The sequence below is a fragment of the Phyllobates terribilis genome, unplaced genomic scaffold (assembly GCF_046119375.1).
Source record: "Phyllobates terribilis strain yellow unplaced genomic scaffold, ASM4611937v1 Scaffold_3__8_contigs__length_932513732, whole genome shotgun sequence".
Classification (NCBI taxonomy): Eukaryota; Metazoa; Chordata; class Amphibia; order Anura; family Dendrobatidae; genus Phyllobates; species Phyllobates terribilis.
Window position 1 is genome coordinate 319,182,863 of NW_027362763.1, and position 18,719 is coordinate 319,201,581.

Here is an 18,719-nt window from a genome sequence, read left to right on the forward strand (position 1 = left end):
GGGGGCCTCTTGTGGAGGATTCCATCAATGCACTCTTGTAGGATCTGTGATACCAAGCGCAGCGGGGCATCACAGATGCTATTGACGACGAGGTTAGGTTGCGCCTTCCTGAACAGAGACGGAGTACTGGAAGCACGTCAACAACTGCATCCTCAACCACAACTCTGCCTCTGACCACAAGTCGTAGTGGCTCTTCAGGTCACATGGGCTCTAAGCCTTGCATAGCCTGGGCATTTATTCAGATCGATAAGGATGACCCAACTCGTGTTATCTGTAATATTTGTCAGCAAAAGCTAAGTAGAGGCCAAAAAATACATAGTTTGAGTACTTCATGCATGTACCGTCACATGGATATGAAGCATAAGTTGCAGTGGGAAGCTCACTGTGCTACAATGCGGCCTAGCCGGCTGGGCCAACCACCGTCTGCCCCATCTTGTGCATCCGCAGCCTCTTCATCCTCTGTGACTGGGGGGACAGCAGTCACACATGTTTTTGGACGCAGACCTGCCACCTCTTTACCCGCAACAGCCAGTGTGATTGGCAGGTCGTCAGTTCATTGGGAAGTGGAAACACCTGCTAGTGTTGAGCACTCTCCGACATCGAGAGCACCACCTTTGGATCAAGGCAACCTAACATGTCCGCCTGCATCTTCCTCACAGACCGGCAGTTGCCGGGGACACCCTACTCAACACCGTCTAAGCACAACAGCCAGCCCTCGGTCCCTAAGATGTGGAAAAGTAAAAGACCATTTCCTCCTAGCCATGAGAAAGCTAAGAGGTTGAATTTCACCATCTGCAAGCTGTTGGCTACAGAAATGCTGCCTTTCCACCTGGAGAACACAGAGGATTTTCAAGACCTTATGTCCGTCACAGTGCCCCAGTACCAGATGCCCAGTCGGCACTACTTCTCAAAGAAAGGTGTGCCTGCGCTCCACTAGCATGTCGCACACAACATCACCGCTTCTTTGAGAAACTCTGTGTGTGACAGGGTGCACTTCACCACAGACACTTGGACGAGAAGGCATGGACAGGGGCGTTACATGTCGCAGACTGGGCACTGGGTAACTATGGTGACAGCAGGACAAGGGGCTGCTGTCCAAGTCTTACCGTCCCCACGAGTTGTGTGTTAATCCTCTTTATCTCGAACTTCCTCCACTGCTTCTGCCTCCTCAACCTCCTCTCGGTCCTCCACCTGCACCCAAAGCCTGTCTGGTAATGCCACCTGCTTTCTAACTGCGCAGAAGGAATCCTGCACACCTCCTTACTATGCTGGCAGCAGGGCTCAACGCATCAGTGTTTACTTTGAAATGTCTGGGAAATGTGAGTCACACAGCTGAGGAGTTTTGGTCAGCTCTGGAGACCCAGTTTCATGAAAGGTTGTCTCCACTGGACCTGCAACCAGGGAAGGCCATGTGCGACAATGCTGCAAACCTGGGTGCGGCACTTCGCCCGGGCAATGTCACACACGTGCCTTGTATGGCTCACGTGTTGAACCTGGTTGTCCAGCAATTTTTAGCCCACTATCCCGGACTAGATGGCCTTCTGCAGAGTGCACGGTCGCTGTGTGCTCACTTCCGCCGTTCGCATCCCGCAGTTCAACGACTTACATCTCTACAGAAGTCGTTGGGCCTGCCAGTTCACCGGCTGAAATGCGATGTGCCGACACGGTGGAATTCAACTCTGCACATGTTGCAGCGACTGTGGCAGCACCGACAAGCCCTGGTGCAATACGTTCTGACGTATAGCCTGGGCCAGCGAGATCCAGAGGTGGGGCAAATCACTCTGGAGGAGTGGTCTCAGATCAGGGACCTATGCACCCTTCTGCACAGTCTTGAAATGGCGACGAAGATGTTTAGTGCTGACGATGCCATTATCAGCATGACTTTTACGGTGATTTACATGCTGGAGCACATGTTAAACAGAATTCGGAGTCAGGTGGTGGGACAAGAGGAGGTGGAGGAAGTAGAGGAGGAGTCGTATGCGGAAGGGATAACATCTCCAAGGTCCAGACGGTTGGCAGCACCAAGGCGGCAGGCATGGGAGGGTGGGGGAGAGGGATTAACCAGGGCGCATGGTAGCAGCCAAACTGTTGAGGAAGGTGCAGGAGCCGAGGAAGAAGTGGAGGACGAACTGGCAATGGGCATGGAAGACTCATCAGATGAGGGAGACCTTGATCACATTTCTGTTGTGCGAGGTTGGAGGGAGAGGGCAGAGGAAGGAAGCATGATTCTTACCTCGCTACCAACACAACAAGGACTTGGTCCTTCTGGATGCGCAAGACACATGAGTGCCTTCTTGCTGCACTACCTGCAACATGACCCCCGGATTGTCAGAATTCGAAGTAATCCCGACTACTGGGTTGCCACACTCTTAGATCCCCGGTACAAAAGTATATTTGCCGAAATAATTCCTGCCATAAAAAGGTATTGACAAATGCAGGAGTATCTGTTGCAGAATCTTACATGTGCTTTTCCACAAAACACCAGTGGTGCACGTAGTGAATCTCACAGTTCTAACTTGCCAATGGTGGGACTGTCGAGTCTTCATCACTCAAACAGTAACAGTAACACAGTATCTGCTGGTAACAGCAATTTTGTGGAATCGTTTCACCACTTTTTTAGACCATCCTTTGCAAGGCCACAGGAGACAAGAAGTCTGACACATAGTCAATGCCTAGAGAGGATGGTACAGGAGAATCTCCAAGTGAACATCGAAGCCATGACTGTGTCACTGGACCCTTGCTCATTTTGGTATTCCAATCTTGAAAAATCGCCGGAGCTCGCCACTCACGCCTTGGAGATCTTGTCATGCCATGCAGCCAGCGTTCTCTCTGAACGTGTGTTCAGCGCTGCTGGTGGTGTGCTGACAGATAAGCGCACGCGGCTGTCCACTGAGAATGTAGACAGACTCACGTTCATAAAGATGATCAAATCATGGATTCGCAAGGACATTTCTACCCCTGTGTCATCCTTGGGAGACTAAAAGCTTGGGGATTTGGTAAAATCACCTCACCAACCGTTTTAAGCAACAGTGGGGCAATTGATGCCACTTAACCCTAGAACGCATGACCATAAAAATCTACACTTTCACATACCTGGGGCCCTTTAGGCCTGTGTGCAAATAACATGGAATAACTCAAACTCAAATGACAAACAACTATATACATGAAGAATACCTAGAGTTTCAAAATTCTAACTAAAGCAATCTTGCAGAAAATAGAAAACAATTAACTGGGCGGGCCTGCAAGGCCACAGGTATGCGTTCTAGGGTTAAGTGGTGTCTGTGCCACAATTTTGGGAGTCCCCTTGCTGTGTCTTACGTGACGTTGGCATCGTCAATTCCAGGTGGGTTGGGTCGCACCCCCCCCTTTTAACTGTAAGAAACTACATACACTATGGCTTGGGGTAACACAGATGGTTGAGTCTGAAGAGCTGTTTACTCAGAGGTCTGCTCCAAATTTTCAGTGTCTGCTAGTCAGCGTAGAATTTTTAACTGCATCTAGCCTAGGCAATACTTTGGGCGTAGTAGCCCAGCTGCGAAGCAAGCTGCACCGCCTGTGTATCTAATAAGAATTTTTAAATTAATCTAGCCTAGGCAGACTGTGGGGACCCCCAACCAAACCCAGATGCTCAGTCCCCCTACCGCCCCCCTTTCATGGACAACCCAATAATGTAACTCTTACAACTGGATGGGTGAGGATCGGTCACAGCTTTATTAACTCTTTATACTCATTCCATTAGAAAGGCATTTTATTTCTAAAATAATTCAGCTTGTTGCAGCATGCCCTGGGTCCCCACTCCGGCAAGTTGGCCAACAAGTGTAACTCTCCAACATGTCCTTTCTATTTCCAGGCCACGGAGGATCCAGCGTACTCGTATGCAGGACTCTGACCCCCACCCATCACTCTTAACGCTTGTTCCACTCCGTCCTGGAGTCCTGACAGGAATATGTCCAGTCCAATATCTATTAAGTGAACACCGTCGGGCCGTATGAGGCCTGCTTTATCTCCTTCCAGTTGTCGGTGTCGTATCACTACACCGCCTCTGTCTCTTCTAAATTTTGCCATCCGAATATTTATTACCCGCCTTGTCCATTCTATGGCCGTGATGTCTCGCGCACCTTGCCATACCGCTATCGGCACAATCTCTGACCATACTATAGCTAATTTTGTGAAAAATTCTCTGAAGCGCTCAGTGTCTAGTTTCATTATTGCCATTAGTTATGCGCTCTTGTGATGACCTAGGTTGTTTCCCCCGGCCTGTATAACTAAGATGACCGGACCTCTTGCCTCTCTCCCTACCTTGATTATCTCCATTAGTACCTGTGGCCATAGCAGGCCTCTAATACCTCTCCAGTTGAAATATGTGTTATGAAACTCTAATTTCCTCCTGCCTGGGCGCACTTTCGCCCTTTTTTGTGCCCAATATATATACGAGTGGCCTATCACTCACACTGTTGGCTTAGCGTCACCTGTAAAAGAAACAAACCACGTTAGGATAACAAGTCCGGTCTTATGTATCTCGCCAAACACGTGGATCGCCATCTCCCTATCCTCTGAACTTCCGTTTCTGACAGTCCTGCTCTTGCTGCTTCCGTGGCCGCACCTATGCGGAATGAGTGTGTCCCGTAATCTTTGGGGTGGTTCCCTGCCGATGTTATGCGTTTATTAAATATAGCTTGGAACAGGTATCTTGATAATGGCGTTCCATCAATGTGTGATACGAAGAAATTACTTTGTGATCTGATGGTTAGATATGTTTTTACTATTGTTACCCGACTCAGTGTACCGTTTGTGGGTTGTAGAAGTACCCAAGTACCCCTGCCCGCTGGAACCGTTTTCGATTGGTGTATGCGTACACGTATTGCATTATTGGCTATGACTACTTCCTGGTGTAATAAGCGTCCACTGGTGGTAATTTTGGATTGAGGGACTAATTCGCTTATACATAGCGCCCCGAAGAAGGCGATCACAAATGCAGTAGACATTAGTGTTGCTTCAAATTGTGAGTGTCATGTTAATGGTGTTAGGGATAAGATGTGAGAAATCAGTTTTAGTGACACGGGACGGGACGTCTACATTTCTGACTTGGCTGACCCCTTTTCCACCCTTTTATGGATTGTCTGATGATGAATCTTTGTCACATCTCCCCAATTCAGTAGTTGGAAGTGAAATGCTACTCCGGTCAGACACCGCTGCGCTGACGCCCCTGATATGCCCCTCATCATTAGCTGGTGGAGAAATTCTATGGTGACTTGTGATCTGGCTTGTTCACATTGGTCAACCCGTCTGCCTGCTACTAGTCGTGTCCACTCTTCCCATGCCTTACCGTATGCTTGCCACGTTGACGGGGCAACTGACGCTCTGATTAATGGCATCAACTTTTCGCCACTAGATCCCATAGGGAGGGTGGGCAACTGTTGCCCGATGGGTGGGCGTTGTGGAAGAGCTCTGTGAAAATCTGCCAATTGAATTGTTATAAAGCGTTAGCAGCAGCTTTATACCCCTCAGCATAGTGGCTAGCGCGGACCCATACATTGTGTTTTAGGCACAGGAATACTAGCCTGCGTAGTAGGCCTAGCACTGGGAGAGACGATGATGCCATCTTATTAATGCAGTGCGCTAGGCTGGTGTTTTGTATTATGAAGCATATATTTTTGTTAGCCAGGCGCGCGCCCCATATTTCTATTGCTACCACTATTGGGAAAAATTATTTTCAGGGCTAGATGCAGCTAAAAATTATTATTAATTTCAAAGCTGGTGGAGCTTGGTATAGATGGCCTAATACAATGAGTCCCACACACTGCTAGAAGCCCAAATATTTTTTCAGAGGTAGATGCAGAAAAAAATATTTTTAATTTGCAACCTGATGGAGGTCAGTATAGATGGACTAATAGAGAAAGTCCCACACACTGCTAGAAGGCCAAATATTTTTTCAGAGCTAGATGCAGATAAAAATTATATTCAATTTGCAACCTGATGGAGGTCAGTATAGATGGACTAATAGAGAAAGTCCCACACACAGCTAGAAGCCCAAATATTTTTTCAGAGCTAGATGCAGATAAAAATTATATTCAATTTGCAACCTGATGGAGGTCAGTATAGATGGACTAATAGAACAAGTCCCACACACAGCTAGAAGCCCAAATATTTTTTCAGAGGTACTGTAGATGCAGATAAAAATTATTTTTAATTTGCAACCTGATGGAGGTCAGTATAGATGGACGAATACAACAAGTCCCACACACAGCTAGAAGCCCAATATTTTTTCAGAGCTAGATGCAGACAAAAAATTATTTTGAATTTGCAACCTGATGGAGGTCAGTATAGATGGACTAATAGAGAAAGTCCCACACACTGCTAGAAGGCCCAATATTTTTTCAGAGGTAGATGCAGAAAAAAATATATTCAGTTTGCAACCTGATGGAGGTCAGTATAGATGGACTAATACAACAAGTCCCACACACAGCTAGAAGCCCAATATTTTTTCAGAGGTAGATGCAGAAAAAAATATATTCAGTTTGCAACCTGATGGAGGTCTGTATAGATGGAATAATAGAACAAGTCCCACACACAGCTAGAAGCCCAATATTTTTTCAGAGGTAGATGCAGAAAAAAATATATTCAGTTTGCAACCTGATGGAGGTCTGTATAGATGGATTAATAGAACAAGTCCCACACACAGCTAGAAGCCCAATATTTTTTCAGAGGTAGATGCAGAAAAAAATATATTCAGTTTGCAACCTGATGGAGGTCTGTATAGATGGATTAATAGAACAAGTCCCACACACAGCTAGAAGCCCAATATTTTTTCAGAGGTAGATGCAGAAAAAAATATATTCAGTTTGCAACCTGATGGAGGTCTGTATAGATGGATTAATAGAACAAGTCCCACACACAGCTAGAAGCCCAATATTTTTTCAGAGGTAGATGCAGAAAAAAATATATTCCGTTTGCAACCTGATGGAGGTCAGTATAGATGGACTAATACAACAAGTCCCACACACAGCTAGAAGCCCAATATTTTTTCAGAGCTAGATGCAGACAAAAAATTATTTTGAATTTGCAACCTGATGGAGGTCAGTATAGATGGACTAATAGAGAAAGTCCCACACACTGCTAGAAGGCCACATATTTTTTCAGAGGTAGATGCAGAAAAAAATATATTCAGTTTGCAATCTGATGGAGGTCAGTATAGATGGATTAATAGAACAAGTCCCACACACAGCTAGAAGCCCAATATTTTTTCAGAGGTAGATGCAGAAAAAAATATATTCAGTTTGCAACCTGATGGAGGTCAGTATAGATGGACTAATACAACAAGTCCCACACACAGCTAGAAGCCCAATATTTTTTCAGAGGTAGATGCAGAAAAAAATATATTCAGTTTGCAACCTGATGTAGGTCTGTATAGATGGATTAATAGAACAAGTCCCACACACAGCTAGAAGCCCAAATATTTTTTCAGAGGTAGATGCAGATAAAAATTATTTTTAATTTGCAACCTGATGGAGGTCAGTATAGATGGACTAATAGAGAAAGTCCCACACACTGCTAGAAGGCCAAATATTTTTTCAGAGCTAGATGCAGATAAAAATTATATTCAATTTGCAACCTGATGGAGGTCAGTATAGATGGACTAATAGAACAAGTCCCACACACAGCTAGAAGCCCAAATATTTTTTCAGAGGTACTGTAGATGCAGATAAAAATTATTTTTAATTTGCAACCTGATGGAAGTCAGTATAGATGGACTAATACAACAAGTCCCACACACAGCTAGAAGCCCAATATTTTTTCAGAGCTAGATGCAGACAAAAAATTATTTTGAATTTGCAACCTGATGGAGGTCAGTATAGATGGACTAATAGAGAAAGTCCCACACACTGCTAGAAGGCCAAATATTTTTTCAGAGCTAGATGCAGAAAAAAATTATATTCAGTTTGCAACCTGATGGAGGTCAGTATAGATGGACTAATAGAGAAAGTCCCACACACTACTAGAAGGCCACATATTTTTTCAGAGGTAGATGCAGAAAAAATATATTCAGTTTGCAACCTGATGGAGGTCTGTATAGATGGATTAATAGAACAAGTCCCACACACAGCTAGAAGCCCAATATTTTTTCAGAGGTAGATGCAGAAAAAAATATATTCAGTTTGCAACCTGATGGAGGTCAGTATAGATGGACTAATACAACAAGTCCCACACACAGCTAGAAGCCCAATATTTTTTCAGAGGTAGATGCAGAAAAAAATATATTCAGTTTGCAACCTGATGGAGGTCTGTATAGATGGATTAATAGAACAAGTCCCACACACAGCTAGAAGCCCAAATATTTTTTCAGAGGTAGATGCAGATAAAAATTATTTTTAATTTGCAACCTGATGGAGGTCAGTATAGATGGACTAATAGAGAAAGTCCCACACACTGCTAGAAGGCCAAATATTTTTTCAGAGCAAGATGCAGATAAAAATTATATTCAATTTGCAACCTGATGGAGGTCAGTATAGATGGACTAATAGAACAAGTCCCACACACAGCTAGAAGCCCAATATTTTTTCAGAGGTAGATGCAGAAAAAAATATATTCAGTTTGCAACCTGATGGAGGTCTGTATAGATGGACTAATACAACAAGTCCCACACACAGCTAGAAGCCCAATATTTTTTCAGAGGTAGATGCAGAAAAAAATATATTCAGTTTGCAACCTGATGGAGGTCTGTATAGATGGATTAATAGAACAAGTCCCACACACAGCTAGAAGCCCAATATTTTTTCAGAGGTAGATGCAGAAAAAAATTATATTCAATTTGCAACCTGATGGAGGTCAGTATAGATGGACTAATAGAATGATGCTATGCCCAAAAGATTTTACTTCACTAGGTGCAGTAAAAAAATTGGTATTCTATACACAGGTGGTATATCTTGCAACACAGATAGGCTACTCCACTGACTAACACACTCTGCAATAGGCCAAAAAGGATTAGCTTTGCTAGATTCAGCCAAATGCTGTGAAAAAAACTTGCACAGCACTGGCACAGACGTGCCTGGCAAAAACTGATAGGAACTGATGTAACCTAGTCCTGAAAAGGACTCCAATTACAATTAGTCTTTACTCCCACAACCTATCTATTTAAGAGCACAGACCTGCCTGATAAAAGTCGTAGGAAATGCTGTAACCTAGTCCTTAAAAGGACTGCAATCACAACTATTCCCTACTCTCAAGCTATCTGTAGATTTGTGCGAAAATTGGCTTGAAATTAACAGGTATAGCGCACACAGCAACAGCGGTGCCGTCTAACACGCAGCTGCAGCAGTGAGAAAATGGTGGCGACGGGGAAAATGGCTTGGTCTTATAGGGCAAGGACATGTGACATACACTGCCAATGACACATGCCCTTGCTTGTGTGAAAAAAAGCACTTCGCTCCGTGTGTGCGCTGCTGATAGGCTGACAGATTGCACCTCCCCACTGTAAATGCGGGAAAGAGAAAAAAAAAATGGAGATCTTCATTGTTCCTGCAGAGATCCATCCCCTGCCCCTCCCCCCACCCCGCTGTACACTCAAACTGCGTATTAACATTAATTTTCATCATTACTGAGAAAAAATCCAGTTATGATGGTGCACGAACAGTTATCGAACATAACCTCGAACAGCCGAATTTTTCTCAAATTGTTCGTGTTCGCCGAACGGCTCGAACACCGCCCAAAACAGCTCGAATTTGAGATTGGCGAACAGTTCGAGTAGAACAACGCTCATCTCTAGTCACTACACCCATAGATGAATTCCCAGAGGGGTGTCATTTCCAAAATAGGGTCACTTGAGGGGGGATCCTGCTGATCTGGCACTTTTCAGAGCCGCTAAGTGCCAGAACAGCAGAATTCTCCCCGAAGTGACCCCATTTTGGAAATGACACTCCTCTGGGAATTCATCTATGGGTTTAGTGACCATTTTAATTCCATGGATGATTTTCAGAAACAAGCACACAGTGGAAGGTTTAGATTCTGGAGAAACCACTCCCCCCCTCCTACCCCTGGAAATTGTTAAGTGAGCACTACTCAAATGTGTCATTCACTAAATAAACCAAATTCTTGAAGGACAAAATGGGATACATTTTTATAGTTTAAAAACATGGTTCTGTATGGAAGATTTTAAAGCAGTCAGTGACGCATAAGGCTGGCAATGATGGGCATTGTGGGCAATAGTATTGGGTATCACGCCTCATTCCTTTATTAGTACATACAGGACATCTTTTCTGGGGGTTAGTGATGAGCGAACGTGCTCGCCACTACTCGGTACTCGCCCGAGCATCATGGTGCTCGACAAGCGCGGTGAGTATTTCCGGGTTGCTAGGGCGGGAACTCGGGTCCCCTCCCTGCATGTTTGCCACTCTTTAGAGAGCCAATGAACATGCAGGGATTGCCTGCCATGCACTGTAATGCCGTAGCCATGTTGGTTGTGGGCATTACAGTGATTGGCTGGCCGCACAGCGTCATCAGGTCTATATCAGACCTGGCGCCGCCATGCTCGGCACAGTCACTCCGGATAAGACAGTGTAGGGAGAGCTACTGCTGTGTCAGGGAGAGATTTGCTTGTGTATTAGGTAGTGTAGGGAGAAAAACCGTACATTACACATATCCATCTTAACAAACAGTCCTTCTGAGGACTAATCCATCTGCAGAGATATCAGGCAGGCAGGGTGTATAGGCAGGCAAGCAGTGTATATAGCAGATTACAGTGCATATAGCACAAGAGGCTCCATTCCAGTTCTGTCGGCTGCTGCTGTTAGATATTTCTGGAAATAGGCCCAGGTCTCAGGGGCCAGGAATAATTTTTTTTGCATCTTAATCCTCATTATTTGCTTAAAAAGGAATCCAGAGAACATGGTTTTTCTGCGCCATTTGCTTGTTGGCACTGCAGAATACAGCCAGGTCCTTTCCATATTACAGCGTTAGAAATTCAGCTATTTAAAACTGTGTTTTCTCCGTGACACGGATCACATATACGTTTTCAGAAAATACTGCCATTTCTGGCCTCCATTAAATTTTTTTTTCAGTGTCTCAGCAATGTTTTTGACACTGGTTTGCTATTCAAAACAGTTACCTACAGGCCAGGTATTTAAAACTGTTTTCTCCGTCACACGGATCACAAATAAATTCACTCCAAATTCAGTCATTTGTAGTGAGCATGGAAGATACTGTCCTCCATTTAAAATGGGCAAGGCACGTGGCAAGGGACGAGGAACTGGACGTGATGGTAATGGTGCATGCAGAGGCTGAGGACAAGGCCGTGGGCAAGCCGAAATTGTGGCACAACAAACACCCACATCTTCTCGCCTGTCCCAATTTCTAGGGGACCGCAGCACACCACTATTGAACCCAGAGCAGTGTCAAAAGGTTGTTGGTTGGATAGCGGATAATGCTTCCTGTCACTTAGCCACCACCCTGTCTTCCACACGGTCAAGTCTCAGTAGCTGTGAGTCTGGACCGCATATTCCTCACCCTGATCCTCCTTCCTCCCACCATGCCGAGTACCCAGAGACAACTGATCCCACATTTGGACACTCTGAAGAGCTGTTCTCTTTTCCATTTATAGATTCGGGCCTCTCGCCCGGTCCACTTGAAGCTGGGCAAGAGGAGATCGCGTGTAGCGATGCCCAAATATTTGAGCAGCCACGGTCACACAAAGGCGATGGTGGGAAAGTGTCACAAGAGGTGGACGATGATGAGACACAATTGGCAGAAAGTCAGTAGGAGGACCAGAGTGCGGAAGTGGAAGACGAGGTGGTGGATGATATAGTAACTGACCCAACCTGGCAGGAGGACATGCAGAGCGAGGACAGCAGCACACAGGGGGAGGGAGGCAGAGCACCCCAACAGGCAGGAAGAAGCAGTGTGATGGCCACAGACAGAAGGCAGGAAACCGTTCCCCATAATACCAACACGAAGGAAATTGCCAGTACAAATGTTAGGTCTTCCCGAGTCTGGTTGTTTTTTAAAGACTCTGCCGATAACCCCAAAAAGGCCATTTGCACCACCTGCCAGGCCTGCATCAGCAGGGGTGGCAAAACGACCAGCCTGACCACCACCAGCATGATCAGGCACATGGCAGCAAAGCACCCGACTTTGTGGGCCGAACCCCAGGGTCCAGGAACAGTGTCTGCGGGTGGCACTATTGCTTCTTCTGCTAATGTGCATGCAAGCCAATCCCCTGTCCATGGTGCATGCGAAGATGCCTCCTGCCCTGCACCTGTCGTTGCACACTCTCAAGTAGCAGCATCAGGAAGCACGTCCATGTCCTTGTTCCAGCGCAGCGTTCAGTTGTCCATACCCCAGTCCTTGGAACGCAAGCGTAAATATGCAGCCAACGCCCCACTACTAAATTCTCACATTTCATGACTGCTTGCGCTCAAAATGTTGCCTTTTAGGCTTGTGGAGACGGAAGCATTCCGCAACATGATGGCGGCGGCCGTCCCTCCGTACTCGGTACCCAGCCGCCACAATTTCTCCCGGTGTGCCATCCCCGCATTACACAAGCACGTGTCCCAAAACATTAGCAACAACGCAGTTACCGGTAAAGTCCACCTAACAACGGACACGTGGACAAGTGCTTGTAGGCAGAGACGGTACATCTTGCTGACGGCACACTGTGTTAACATAGTGGAAGCCAGGACCCAGTTGGACGCTTGGACGGAACACGTCCTCTCGACGCCAAGGATTGCGGGCCCTATGTCAATCAGGGTTGCCCCCACGGTCTACAGCTCCTGCACCTCATCCTCTTCAGCCTCCATCTCTGTAATGACCACATCAGTCACAAGCTGGAAGCACTGCAGCACTGCCTCGGCCAAGCGGCAACAGGCTGTAAGGAAGCTAATATGCTTAGGTGAAAAACCGCACAATGCAGAAGAGTTGTGGTCAGCTCTGAAAGAGCGGTCAGATCTGTGGCTCACACCGCTGAACGTACAGCCAGGCATGGTCGTGTGTGACAATGGCTGGAACCTGGTGGCGGCTCTGAGGCGAGGCGAGCTCACACACGTACCATGCCTGGCCCATGTGCTTAACCTCGTGGTTCAGCGGTTTCTCAAATCCTACCCGGAGCTGCCGGATCTGCGTGTTAAAGTAAGCCGCCTGTGTGACCATTTTAGAAAGTCAGCTACAGCTTCCACTGCCCTTGCAGTGTTTCAGCAGCGTTTGCAGCTTCCGGCTCACAGACTGGTGTGTGATGTCCCCTCACATTGGAACTCTACACTGCAGATGTTGGGAAGGATTTGTGAGCAGAAGAGGGCAGTTGTTGAGTACCAGCATCAACAAGGCCATCGGTATTCAGTTCAGACTCCATACATAAGACCTCAGGAGTGGACATGGATGTCAGACATATGTACCATCCTCCAAAACTTTGAGGACTCCACCAAGATGGTGAGTGGCGATGACGCCATAATTAGTGTCACCATCCCGCTTCTCTGTTTTCTGAAACGCTCTCTGCTCACAATCAAAGAGGATGCATTGCAGGTGAGCATGATGAGATGGAGCAAGGAACCATACAGGGTCATTACACACAGCCAAGCCTCATCTCATCCCAACGTGGATTGGGTGACAATGAGGAAGAGGAGGAGGAGGAGGGACAGGAGCTAGTTTCATGCACTATAGACTGGTACTACCTGCACAGCTGTCAGACCGTCTGTTCAGCGTGGATGGCCAGAGGACAGAGAGGAGGAGGAGAGCATAGTCAGTCATCCTCTTGGTGAGGACACGAAAGTCTTGCCTGTTAGTAGTCTGGCACGCATGGCCGAGTTTATGTTACGCTGCCTTTCCCATGACCCTTGCGTTCTCAAAATTTTGGGTGACAGTCATTACTGGTTGGTGACACTTCTAGACCCACGCTACAAGGAGAACTTTATATCTCTTATTCCTGAGGCGGACATGTCTACAAAAATGGGGCTGTACCAGAAGGCCCTTGTTGCGGAACTATTAAAAAAATTCCCATCTGAAAACGCTGGTGGCAGAGGGCACACTTCGTTGGACAACCAAGGAGTACAGGCGAGAGAGACAACTTCAATCCAGCAGAGGCAGTGGAACACTGTCAAAGTTCTGGGAGAGTTTTCTCAGACCCTCCCATCGGACAGGCCCTGAGTCGCGGGGTGCTCTCACAAGGAGTGCAAAGTTTGGGAAGATGCTGAGGAAGTACCTTGCAGACCTTACCAACGTCCTCCGTGATTCCGCTGTGCCTTATAATTATTGGGTATCCAAGCTGGATACGTGGAATGAACTGGCTCTCAATGCCTTGGAGGTCCTGGCCTGCCCTGCCGCCAGCGTTTTATCAGAGCGGGTTTTCAGTGCCGCTGGTGGAATTATAACTGATAAGCGCATCCGCCAATCAGCTGAAAATGCTGACAGGCTGACTTATAGAAATGAACAAGGGCTGGATTGGGCCAGACTTCTCAACACCACCGAATGATAGCAGCGCAACCTAAACTCAAATCCAGTGTCTTTTCTTGGGAGGTGTATTCCCATGCACCTTTTCACACCCACACATGGGTATACGCTTACTGATTTTGGCTATTTGCTCTTGTCCTCCTCCTTCTCCTCATCCTCCACCACAATATCACCAGGGTGACCGTGGTCCGTGATGCAACACCCACCTAATTTTTTTAAAGGGTGTTTATGATAACCGTAAAAATTTTTTTTATACAATATGTTCATGTATACCCCCCAGGGGTAAATGTTTGTCAGCCCATACACTTAGTGCATGGGCATTACAAGTATAGGAGGCCCGTTCCTTTCTAATGGGAACATTTTTTTATGAGACCCTCCTCCACGTCTCTTCCAAGGGGCATTGAAGTGCCTCCAAATTTTTGGCATCCTTTGCATTCACTGCATAGGCTAACACTATGGGAGACTCTCTCCTTTCTAATGGGAATTTGTCGTTACTGTGGCCCTGCTCTGTGTGTCTTTAAATTCTTAGTGGGGTTTTTCCTAAAATTGGTCGGCCGTTGGACTCACTGCAAACCCTATAACTGTATAGCAGACCCTCTCCTTTCTAATGGGAACATGTCGTACCTTGTTACTGTGGCCCTGCTCCGTGTGTCTTTAAATTCTTAGTGGGTTTTTTACTAAAATTGGTCAGCCGTTGGACTCACTGCATACCCTATAACTGTATAGCAGACCCTCTCCTTTCTAATGGGAACATGTCGTACCTTGTTACTGTGGCCCTGCTCCATGTGTCTTTAAATTCTTAGTGGGGTTTTTCCCAAATTTTGGCAGCCCTTGCAGTCACAGCATGGGCATTACCACTATAGGAGACTCGCTCCTTTATAATGGGAACATTTTTTTTACTGAGACCCTCCTCTATGTCTCTTCAAAGGGGTATTGAGTTGCGTCCAAATTTTTGGCAGCCCTTTCAGTCACTGGATATGCAATAACAGTATAGGAGACCCTCTTGTTAATATGGGAAAAAACAAAGCATAGCCAGCTGATGGCTCTCCAACAATAGCTAGGGTCAACTGCTGGCCTTTTAAGAATAGTAAGGGCCATCTGATGTCCCTATAAAAATAGGCTTTATGACTTTCAGAGTCCCTCCATCATGAATGAAACAGGATGTGTCTGATGATGTGTCACACATCACATTGCCAGATAAGGTTATAAAATGTTAAAATGACATTTCCAGGTGAATGCATTTGTCTTAAAAAAAAAACGTAAAAAAAACAAAACAATAGGATCTTTCTTTAGCATAAAAAACAGCGTCACCAATTTTACAACAATGTAATCACATTGTTCAGCTCATGCACCTCCTCCTCCATCTCTGAAATGACCACATCAGTCACAAGCTGACAGCACTGCCTTGGCCAAGCGGCAACAGGCTGTGCTGAAGATAACATGCTTAATACTTAATTGACAAACCGCCCAGTGCTGCAGAGTTTTTGAAAGCTGTAACACAGCAGCCTGATCTGTGGCTCTTACCGCTGAACATACAGCCAGGCATGGTCGTGTGTGACAATGGGCGGAACCTGGTGACGGAGAAATGACAGCCGGGGTAGATACGGTTTCCCTCTATGCCAGTCCTTTCACCGAGCTAAAGAATATGGCTGTGGTGAAATACAACTCCCACTGAGAAGCTTTTTCAGATTGAAAAACATTGTGCCCACCAGAAGATTTGATTCTGAGGGCTAACCTTTCTCCCCCGCTCAAGAGCCCCATAGCAGCTGCAAAATTAGCGCTATCATGAACTCTCCTGAGGTAGAAGCCAAGGCACACCAGAGGATTCTCTGGTGGGACCGTCCAACCCTGCCAAGAAGCAGTCCTGGCCAAGAAGCAGTCCTGGCTGCAAGTCTTCAGTGCTAACCACTGATCCAATGTGCTGCCGTTCACCCTCTAATATCTAACAGGCTGGAGAAACTTGCACCTACTGCCACTCTATCTTCAGCTCCTTTGTGAGAAAATGTATTTGGGCAGCCACTCAGTCTACCAAATAAAATTCCTGAGAAGGAAATTGGAGATGGCTTCGCAACTGGTACTGGGGGCAGTGCTAATACCATGCCGTTGTACCATAGTTTGCTGGAAATATTCCAGGCTGGTAGGAGGCAAGCAAATTTCCACAGAAAAGTACCAGCAGTAATGTTCAGGGACCCGCGCTTGTAGAAGATGGAGACAACACCCTGGGCGTCCTGAGCGCTGCGGGACCACTGACCATTTAGAAATCTGGCAGTTTAGTGTTGCGGCCTGTGGGTGGGTGGGTGGCTGGCTGCATACTTGCACTTGCATTCCAAGTAACAGAAAACTAAGCAGATGGTGGCCTCTATCATCTTCATGGCCTCACCTCGGCACTATGAACTCTGCTGAAGGAGAAGCCAGGGCCCGCCAGAGGAATCTCCGGTTCTCTGGTGGGCCCATCCAACCCTGCCGAAAAGCAGCCTGGCTAAGAAAAGTGTGGGGGAAGGTTCCCGGACACTCTATGGCTGCTTTTTTAATGTGGATCAGCCATGCTTATGCATGTTATTTCTCAAACCGCATTACAGATCAGGCCATTGTACAACTCTGTATTCAAGAAATTAAATGCGCAAAGAAAGATGTGTGTATGTCAAAGCACCACCGACAAGGGCGAGTTGATGTTGGATGGGCTGCCATTGCTTCTGCAACAAGCTGCATTACAGGACTTCCTGTGAGAAATGAAATGCAGGGTAGATAGGGTTTCCCTCTATGCCAGTCCTTTCACCGAGCTAAATACAACTGTCAGCAAAAAAAGTTGTGGACTGGCTCTGTACCGTCCCTGGCCACATTCACCTGTCCACGTGTTTGTGGTTAGGCGGTCCTTCCCAGTAAGTGCACTGGGGAGGGCACGGGTAATGTTGTGGGACCCGTGCTTGTGGAAGGCGGAGGCGATACCGGGAAATATAGTGGCGGCTGGGGACCGAGTATGGACACCCGGCTGCCGCCGGCATGAGGTTATGAAAAGCTTCCGCCTCCACGAGCCTAAAAGGCCACATTTCAAGTGCAAGCAGCTGTCAAAAATTTGGCAGTATAGTATTGCAGCCTGTGGGTGGCTGGGTGGCTGCATGCATACTTGCGCTTGCCTTCCAAGGAATGGGGTAGAGACAACTGAACGAGTGGGACAAGGACGTGGACGGTGATTGTTGCAAGTCTGCAATGACAGGTTCATGGCGGGAGGCATCTTCGCATGCGCCAAGGATCACTTATTATGGGCACACTTTTAGGCAGTGACGTGAGAGTCAGAGATGCTTCCAGAGGTCTTCCCCATGCTGTTCCCATGACTTTTCAGCACTGTATGCATGTGTCTGATGATGTGTCACACACCACATGGCCAGAGAAGGTTGTAAAATGTGAAAATGAAATTTCCTGGTGAATGCATTTGTCTTGGTTGAAAGCAATGCAAAAGTGCAAAAACGCATAAAAAACGCTACGTGTGAACATAGCCCAAGGTGTGGAGGAGTATTTTTGTTTTTGGTTATTTATTTTGCTTTATATACATTGTACATGTCATGGAAAGGATGTTCCTTAACATATTTCCCAGTAAAATCCATTTTGGTTTCATTTTGGTATGTTTTATTGTGAGTCCGTAAAATTGGCGTAATACCTCTGACAACGTTGTTGACAGAAGTGACCTCGGAGACAGAAATGCTTCCAGGGGTCTTCCCCATGCTGTCCCCATGTCATTTGAGCACTGTTCCCATCGATTTGGGCAATTTTTAGGCCCTCTGCAGACCGCCGGGGGGAGCCGCCTGAAAAATGCTCGAGTTTCTCATAGACTTACATTGGGCTCGTTGCTCGGGTCGAGCACCTGAGTATTCCAATTTGCTCGACCCGAGCAACGAGTAGCCGAGCATTTTAGTGCTCGCTCATCACTACTGGGGGTTCCTTCTTGTTTCTGTTGCTGGAATGAGTGCAATAAAATGTCACTCAGTGAGTCTTTTCACATCCTCAAATTCTAATGGATGAGTGGGGCTAACATTTTCAAAAACAAGATTTTCAATTACCTTTTCTTGATAATCTGAATTTCCTGTATTTTTTGAATAACACGAAAGAATTGTATGTGGCCACCTGAATCAAATAAATAATGAACTTTTTATACCAGGTATAGGCCTTTCTTGATTCCTGGTATGGCTGTAGAACCTGGTCTGCAAGATCCACACCCTCCCATGTGTTTGTTGTAGTCAATGATTGACACAGGTTTTTGCTTTGGAGTAATGGATCCTAGTTCTACAGTGGCC

At 46.4% G+C, this 18,719-nt stretch overlaps 1 protein-coding gene across 1 annotated transcript in view; it reads left to right on the forward strand.

Annotated features, from left to right (window-relative positions):
• LOC141257839 (uncharacterized) overlaps window positions 1-18,719 on the forward strand; it is a 75,869-nt gene that overhangs the window by 6,053 nt on the left and 51,097 nt on the right. The window lies entirely within an intron of this gene.